Raw genomic sequence first — 8678 nt, 5'->3', positions numbered from 1 at the left:
AGAAGTTCAACAGATGATTGCATGAGTGTGTATTGTCCTTACAGATGCTTGTAGCTTTCCTTAGGCAGCGTTATATTATAAAACATATAATATTTAATTTAATAATATAGTAAAGTATTGCATGGTTGCACTCACTAATTATCATAAAATATAATTATCAAGCAAGTGAAGAAAAAGACAGTAATCATGTATTTTACCAATTTAAAAGTAATTACCTACTTACCAAATGCCACAAATGAGAAGTTTGACAATAATTTCCACAAAGGGTCAGGCATAATATGTGTTTGGGGTCTGAAGCAACTCTTGTCCTGGTGCCATCTGCTGATCTGTGGTACCACAGCCATGATGTGACGTACGGCTCAGGATTCCACTGAACTAGAGGAGGTCCGTGTAGTTTAACAAACATAAGTGCTGATATATGATATGAGAATTCTTGAGTGTGTTGTTGTTATTAACAAGTTCATGTGACTGAATCCTCTCTCTCACTCAGTAGTGCCAATAAGAATAACTTGTGAATAGCTCAGTAATGGGTGTAAATCTTGGGGGATGCGGCGTCCATGATCCTCCACATAATCTCTGAAGGCATTTATTACAGAGGAAAAAGAAGGCTTAAACCTCCTACAGAGAGATGATGTTGCAGCTTCTCCATAATTAGGTGGTATTTCAGCAGGCCAGTTATCTTTATCAAGGACACACATTTCATTTAGCAGGGATTTATACATACTTTGAGCACTAAGTTTTTTACACTTTTAGCCACCTAAATTGGAACCAAGTAATCAAGTATGAAAAAAGAACTATTGCTAAAGCCATGAACATTGCTGAATATTAGTATCAAAAATGATAGGTTGACAACCTTGCCTCGTACTGTTTCTCTCGCAGAAATGTTTGGACAAGAAGTGTACTTGTGAGTGTCGATACTCACAATATCCTCACACATCTTTAAATATATAAAAAGTTAAAGAAGCTTGCATTTTTACATAAATTATTATCGTATCTAAATGAGTAAAAAATACCGTATTTTGGAAGTGACAAATGTTAACAGGGAGGAGAGCAACCATTTGGGTGGTTTGGAAATGTGTTTCGTCTCATTCATTGCCTCACTAAATTACTCTTTTTTCTATCAACACAAGGAGAAAAAGAGCCTCTTTCCAATCAACTATAGTTGGTTGAGCTAGGCCAACGGGTTGATTTGCTATTAATGATAGTGGAAATGACGTAAAACTAGCTTATAGCCTAGAAATGCTTTTTTCCATTTGGCTTGTAAAAAAAACTAAACGTATCCAGGTATATGTATGGTATGTTATGTACGACTAGATGTTAATATCCCTTATTTGCACTCCTGAAACATGCTGCTTAGACTCTGTGGGGCGGCCAAGTGAATGGTGGCATCTTCTGGGTTATCAAGTGGGCGCCCTCTTTCCTCAGTGTTTCGCTGCTAGGCCCACGACACCTCCAGAGGGTTCAGCAGTGAATCCCGGTGTCCCGGGCTCACCCCCTAGATGCCTTTCACTCACTTGGGGGCCCAGATGGAATCCTTTCTCTTCATCTAGAGCCACTGACTACCCTCTTCAGCAGCTCTGGAGAGGTCTTTGACTGCTTGTCGGTGTGTCTTCCCTCATTCTCCTAACTCCCAGAGTAGCCTTGATGTGGCTACAAATACTCTGCAGCCTACTTTGACCAAGGATTTTGGATGATTACCTTGAATATTTCATCAAAATCAGGCCGAAGATAAGCCAGCGGTGAATTTTTCTTTCGTTATTTTTGACTTTTAACCTTAGGTTTCAATGTTCATTGCTTGCTTAACATAGCTTCTACCTGGAATCCAATATTATCCATTGGAAAAAGCAGAAAAATGCTCACACTTGGGTACAATCGTCCCTCGGTATCCGAGGGGATTGGTTCCAGGGCCCCCCGCGGATACCAATATCCGTGGATGCTCAGGTCCTTGATATAAAATGGCATGGTATTTGCATATAACCTATGCACATCCTCTCATTTACTTCAAATCACCTCTAAATTACTTATAATACCTAATGCTATGTAAATAGTTGTTACACTGTATTGCTGAGGGAATAATGACAGGAGTTTCTTGAACTCTTCTGGGAACGCTGATGCTGCTTTGGCATCAGCCGATGCCAATTCTCTCTTAAGTTTTTGAGGCTGTAGTGCTTTACGTAGCTAGCCAGCCATCCCTTACTAGCCTTAAACTCCTTCCTCTCACTCTCCTCAACCCTTCACAGTGGTGCTCATAGAGGCTAAGTGCTTTTTCATGCATAATTTTGCCATCAACAGGGACATGCTTCTGGACATGTCCTCTAGACACATACTTAATGCTTTCTCAGTCTTTGCAAGCACTTTATCATGAACCAGAGAGACCATTTTTGCCATTGTAGGGGTAGCACTAACACTTCCACGAATTTCAGCTTTATTGTGCGAATGCTCAATTTGTTCTTACCGACCTTACGGTCCACTTCGGTAAGCAACATGCAACTTTTCAAAAGGTCTAAGATTTTGATTTTCTCGGCGAACAATGTTCAAAACAACGAGTGCCGGAGAGAGACTGAAGATCTGTGAAATGGCGGGAGGCTACAGCAGGGTATGCTGGGACAATGGGTCGAACAAGGAGGAAGTTCACAAGTACCTAAATAAAAAACAGTCACAGCTCCAGGATTTCACCAGAAACGATCAAATATCCTAATGGGTATTTTCCCCACCAGTCACCACCCCCTCTCCCCAACCCCTGCTTCCGTAAAATTCCCTCTATTTAATATGCGGCTGCTGTTAAATTCCCCGCTTGTCTATTTTGATTTTTTTTTTTTACAGAGGTGCCGGAGCGGTGCTCTGGTGAGCTCCAGCAGCACTGCACCCCTGCATGTACCTAAAATCAACATATTTTTGCAGCCTCTGACCGTCATTTCATGCCCAGGAACATCAGCAATTGAAGGTCCTGAAAACTTTACTCCATATGCATCATATGTTTGTCCACCTTTGGTCCCCACCGGAACTCAGCTCTCACCTGTGGCTCCCCATAGCTGTTTGCATGCGACAGCAGCCACACCCCGGGCAACGGCTTCAACAAGCCGGCTAAACCAGGTGGAGGTAGCCGATGGGTCTCAAACCCTCGGTGAGATAGGGAGTTGTCTATCCCAGCATGTGAAGACAGACTCCTGTGGATTGAGCGGATGAGACCAATGGAAGGTCCAACGGTCAAGAAGGCAGTCTCTGCAAGCGTCGTGGAACGCGTAGAGCATGACAAGACACAGAAGATGTCCTGGTTATCCACTGCGCCTCGACCCATCTGCAGCCGTCTCGACTCTTGTCCTGCCACTGGATCCAGATGAGAATTGGGAAGAGAGAGTGAGGCTGACGCTGCGCAACTCTCCCTCACTTAAATCCAAATCAAGCGCTAGTCTCGACACCATCATCATCATCACCCTCAACCTTTGAAGTCCTGTGGCGATGGGCGAGCGACGAAGCAGCAGGTGTGGATGCACTGGGAGCTATAGTCACGGACCTGCACAAAGGTGGCTCAGGTCTAATGGTCGCTTTTCGCTGACTGAAGCAGCAGTGAAACTCGGCGTCTACCTGGACGACTGAGTAGCCCTCTTTAAGAATGCACTGCTCAGCTCTGTAGTATGAGGAAGGGGCTAGAAAAGGTGCCCTAAACATTACCTGCTTCATTACACCCTGGCCAGTTTACCACGGCTGGCGGGGATCCTATCTTGGCGGTCGAACAAACACAACAAAAGGCAAGGTGACACTTCTCACCGTTGGCACTTGGAACATGTGCACGCTATTGGACAACCCTACAGCAAACAGATCAGAGAGAAGAACAGCCTTAGTTGCCAGAGAGCTTGCAAGATACAACATTGGCATTGCAGCCCTGAGTGAGACTCGTCTTGCCAACGAAGGTCAGCTGACTGAAACTGGAGGTGGATACACTTTTCTGGAGCGGTCGCAGCAGCGATGAGCGTCATGATGCTGGAGTTGGATTCACCGTCAGGAGTCACCTTGTTCGGAAACTTGCAAGTCTCCCCAAGGGTGTGAACGATCGGCTCATGACACTTCAGCTTCCGCTAGAGAACAGAGGATAAGTAGTCATGTCCTCATGACATTAAAGGAGTTCACCAATGCTCCTTGCAAAACACAACACCCAACCCAGGTGCATAAAGCAGTGACATTACTTCCCAGGGCAGTAGAGATCACACCCTGTTCTCCCGGCGCTGTATAGGTCAACCTCTCCGGAGGGTGCCTACTTCTCTGAGACCTCTGTACCTCCTCTGCCGACCCTTCCGGCTCAGACACCATGGGAGACGCCCGGGCTTTCCTGTCGGACCCTCACCCTCTCCCTCACTGGGACCCCTTATCACCTGTGAGCCCTCTGTCTCGGGTTTTGGTTCCACCTTTCTCCCCCAGATGCCGGCTGTATCTCAGGCTGCTACTCAACATCCTCCTTCCTGTCACCTAACTCAGTGGGGGAAGGGTCAGGAGCCTGTTCTTCTGGTACCGGGGAATTAGTGAACGGAAGTAGGTACCACACGTCCGAATCATCATCTTCCGAAGCAGTATCCTTTACCAGGGTGGGGCCGGCCCCATCTCTTTTGCAGTGGGCTCTTCCCTCACCCCGCGCCTCCAGAGAGTCCTCGTACTAGGCGTAAACTCCCATTCGGGCTCTTGGTCTACCTGCACCTCTTGACCCAGGGGCAATAGGTTGTTCCGATGGAGTACCTTGACAGGCCCCTTCTCATCCTCTGGTCTCACCTGGTAAACAGGTAGATTCGGCATCTGACTCTCTACCACATAGGGGGTGGCCACCCAGCGGTCCCCCAACTTGTGCTTACCAGGGAGTCCTAAATTTTGTAGGAGGACCTGGTCCCCCGGCAATAGTTGGGCGAACTTTACTTTCTGAACATACCTCCTCTTATTCCTCTGATTCTGCTTGCTGGCTGCCGCCTCAGCCAACTCGTACGCCCTTTTCAACTCTCTCCTCATATCGGACACATACTTCAGATAGGGCTTCGAAGGTAATTCACCCGCTTCAGTCCCAAACCACAGGTCAATGGGCAACCTCGCTTCCCGCCCGAACATCAGATAATAAGGCGAGTACCCCGTAGTGTCTTTGCGAGTACAATTGTAACAGTGAACCAATGCCCGATGTGCTGACTGCACTTACGCTTCTGACCGATCTCCAGAGTCCTGAACATGTCCAACAGGGTCAGGTTAAACCTCTCAGGCTGAGGATCACCTTGCGGGTGATAGGGTGTGGTCCTGGATTTCTCAACCCCAAGCATATCCAGTAATTCATGGATAAGCCTGCTTTCGAAGTCCCATCCCTGATCACTATGGATCCGCCTGGGGAGGCTATAATGAACAAAGTACTTCTCCCATAACACCTTCGCCACTGTAGTCGCTTTCTGGTCCTTAGTGGTAAACGCCCGCGCATATCTAGTGTAGTGATCCGTGATGACTAAGACATTCGTGGTGTTTCTGGTGTCTGACTCAATAGACAGGAAATCCAAACACATCGCCCTCCGAGAATTCCAATCTCACTGACAGGTACCCGTCGTACGGGTAATCACCATCACTTATACCCCAAATCTCCAGTGCATTAAACGGGGTTACTGGCAAATGCTTTAGATATTTGTTGTAGAACAACCGGTACAATGAGGTAACCTGCGACCCTGTGTCAAGGATGGCTCTTGCAGAGATTCCCTCTATCTGTAGGGACACAATGGAATGGGGTCCACTAATCCATCTGGAATAAGGGCTTGGGCTTTCGGGGGTCCCATGGCTGATTTCTGGGAACGTGTTCCTCCAGAGACTCCAGTCCGTTCCCTCACTGAGTCCCTCCTAAGTTTCCTGACACCTCTCCCTTCTTAGTCGCCCAGGGGCTTGCCCTCCACGGGGCGCCTTGTCTCTCACAATCTCTCCGAAAGTGTCCCTCTTCTCCACAGCTGTAGCACGCCCCCGGTCGCTCACACTCCCGCTGGAAATTCTCCTCTTTCCCACAGTTATAGCACACACTACCCTCTGCCCCTCTCCTCCCGAGACGCCTGCCACTCCCAGCCCACTGCGCGGGCAGTCCCCCGAAGGGGGTACTCTTCCTGTCCATCTCCTCAAGTGAGGGTTCCCTACCCGCCCCCCCCCCCGGGACCCCTTGGGTTTCTCGGTTCTCAACCTGGACACCACTTCCTGTACTGCTGAGGGTCGTCCCCGGTGGCCAGAGCCTTCTTTCCGGGCCGATGCGCTCTCATCCTCCCGCACCTCTCTAATCAGCTGCCTGAATGATGGAGGGGGGCTCCTTTTATAGGACTGCCGGAGACTCCAAGCCACCTTGTCCTCCTCCAGGGAACCACTAATAATCTGACATCCTCAACCTCGCCACCTCGTCTGCCTTCACTACCCCTCGGTGCTGCAACCCAGTAAGCCTTCTCTCCAGCCGAGAAATGTATTCTGAGAGCTTTTCTCCTCTTCCCTGCTGCATGTGGTGAAATTCTGCTAAAAGCTCCCAGGAACCTCCCAACATTCCAAACGCTCCCTCCAAAGCTTCCAGGTACTCCACCAGGGAAGCCGAGGGCTGTTCAGCTTTCAGCTCCTGGACGACACTGGCCGCCCCTCCCCGCAAACTTTCCACCAATCGCTGTCTCTTTTCCTCATCCGAGCCTGGCCATGCCTCTAACAACTGGGATGTATTTTCGATCCATGTTTCATAATTGTCCTCTCCTTCCAGGGTGGGCGTGGCTCCTGAGAAATTTCTCAGCTTCGGGCTGGGCCCCTTGGCCCTTCTCACTAGGAAGGTAATGGTGGCTGCTAACTCAGAGGTCTCATATCTAGCTGGAGGACGGGGCCTGGTCAAGCCTTCCCACTCTGACCCTCCACCACTGGCTACTGGCACCTCCCCTGGGGTGTCATCTAGCTCCGCCTCTGGCATCTCCTCACTTTCTTCCTCTGGGAGGGTGTGGAGGCCCCACGGCCCACCTTCCCCGGACGCTGACCAATGTTGGCAGTTCCAACGTCATGACGTCAGCACTCGTACGAACCAACACCCAGCTGGATTCCACTTTACGGCACCTTCTAGCTATCACTTTTACCTAGCAGATACCTTTGAGCAAACTCAACCCTCGCACTAGTACTTCTCCCGAAGTGCGGAAATCCACCCCACTTAACACGCACGCATGATTAACCGGTACGTCCTCGAACTCACACCAGCTTACAATCTTATCCCAGTCCATCTCCGCACTACTTAACGTGGCGATTTGTACAGCCTACTGAAAATTCAAACCTGGAAGCTGCCCCCCCCCAATGTAACGCTCAGCTATATCGGCTCGTATTTAGGGGAAACCCCATCTGCCCAACCCTGTCTCCCGGTTGTGTCGGTTGCTGTGCAATGCCACCTGGTATGACCTCAAACATCAAATATCAGACAGCACACAATGTACACTTTACGGATTAGACTTTATAAATCTTACTAGGACTATGAGATTAATAGAGATACAATATAAAAGAAAAAGAAAAAGGCACCAGACTTACCAAAGTTCAATTTCTTCGTGCACACAGTTGGAGCTCAAATACCCGGGGTCTTCTCTCTTCACCCTGCGATCCACTCTGACCCCTTCGACTCGCTGCTCAGGACCACCCAAGGCAATCGATAAGTGCACTTCCAGCACATCCGTCTTCTCCCGGTCTCTCCTGAAAAGCCCGCCAAAAACCCCGGTTCCCAGCCATATGAGACAGAATATCACCCCAAAAAAAAGAATAACATGGACACCCATTGGTTCATTATCTCCTTATCATTATTGATAACCCAAACAAGCTGCTAGCTGCTAGAAAAAGAAACACTGTCTCAGCAGTTAACATCACAGAGAAACCATTTTAATTATAACATAACAAAGAAGCCATTTTGATTAGCATGCACAGTAACATAGAAGAAGAAACCCCTTACACGTATAACGATTACAGCACGGAAATGGGCAATCTTGGCCCTTCTAGTCCGTCCCGAACTCTTTACTGTCACCTAGTCCCACCGACCTGCACTCAGCTCATGACCCTCCATTCCTTTCCTGTCAATATAGCTATCCAATTTAACTTTAAATGGCAACATCAAACCTGCCTCAACCACTTCCGCCAGAAGCTCATTCCACACAGCTACCACTCTGAGTAAAGAAGTTCCCCCTCATGTTACCCCTAAATTTTTGCCCTTTAACTCTCAACTCATGTCCTCTTGTTAGAATCTCCCCCACTCTCAATGGAAAAAAACCTATCCACGTCAACTCCATCTATCCCCCTCATAATTTTAAATACCTCTGTTAAGTCCCCCCTCAACCTTCTACGCTCCAAAGGTTAAAGACCTAACTTGTTCAACCTTTCTCTGTAACTTAGGTGGTGAAACCCAGGTATCTTTCTAGTAAATCTTCTCTGTACTCTCCCTATTTTGTTGACATCTTTCCTATAATTCGGTGACCAAAACTGTACACAATACTCGAAATTTGGCCTTACCAATGCCGTGTACAATTTCAACATTACATCCCAACTCCTATACTCAATGCTCTTGATTTTTAAAGGCCAGCATACCAAAAGCTTTCTTCACCACCCTATCCACATGAGATTCCACCTTCAGGGAACTATGCACCATTATTCCTAGATCCCTCTGTTCTACAGTATTCTTCAATGCCCTAGCA

The sequence above is a fragment of the Mobula birostris genome, chromosome 4 (assembly GCF_030028105.1).
Source record: "Mobula birostris isolate sMobBir1 chromosome 4, sMobBir1.hap1, whole genome shotgun sequence".
Lineage (NCBI taxonomy): Eukaryota > Metazoa > Chordata > Chondrichthyes > Myliobatiformes > Myliobatidae > Mobula > Mobula birostris.
The sequence above is the reverse complement of the archived record's forward strand: the minus strand, read 5'-3'. Positions refer to the sequence as shown.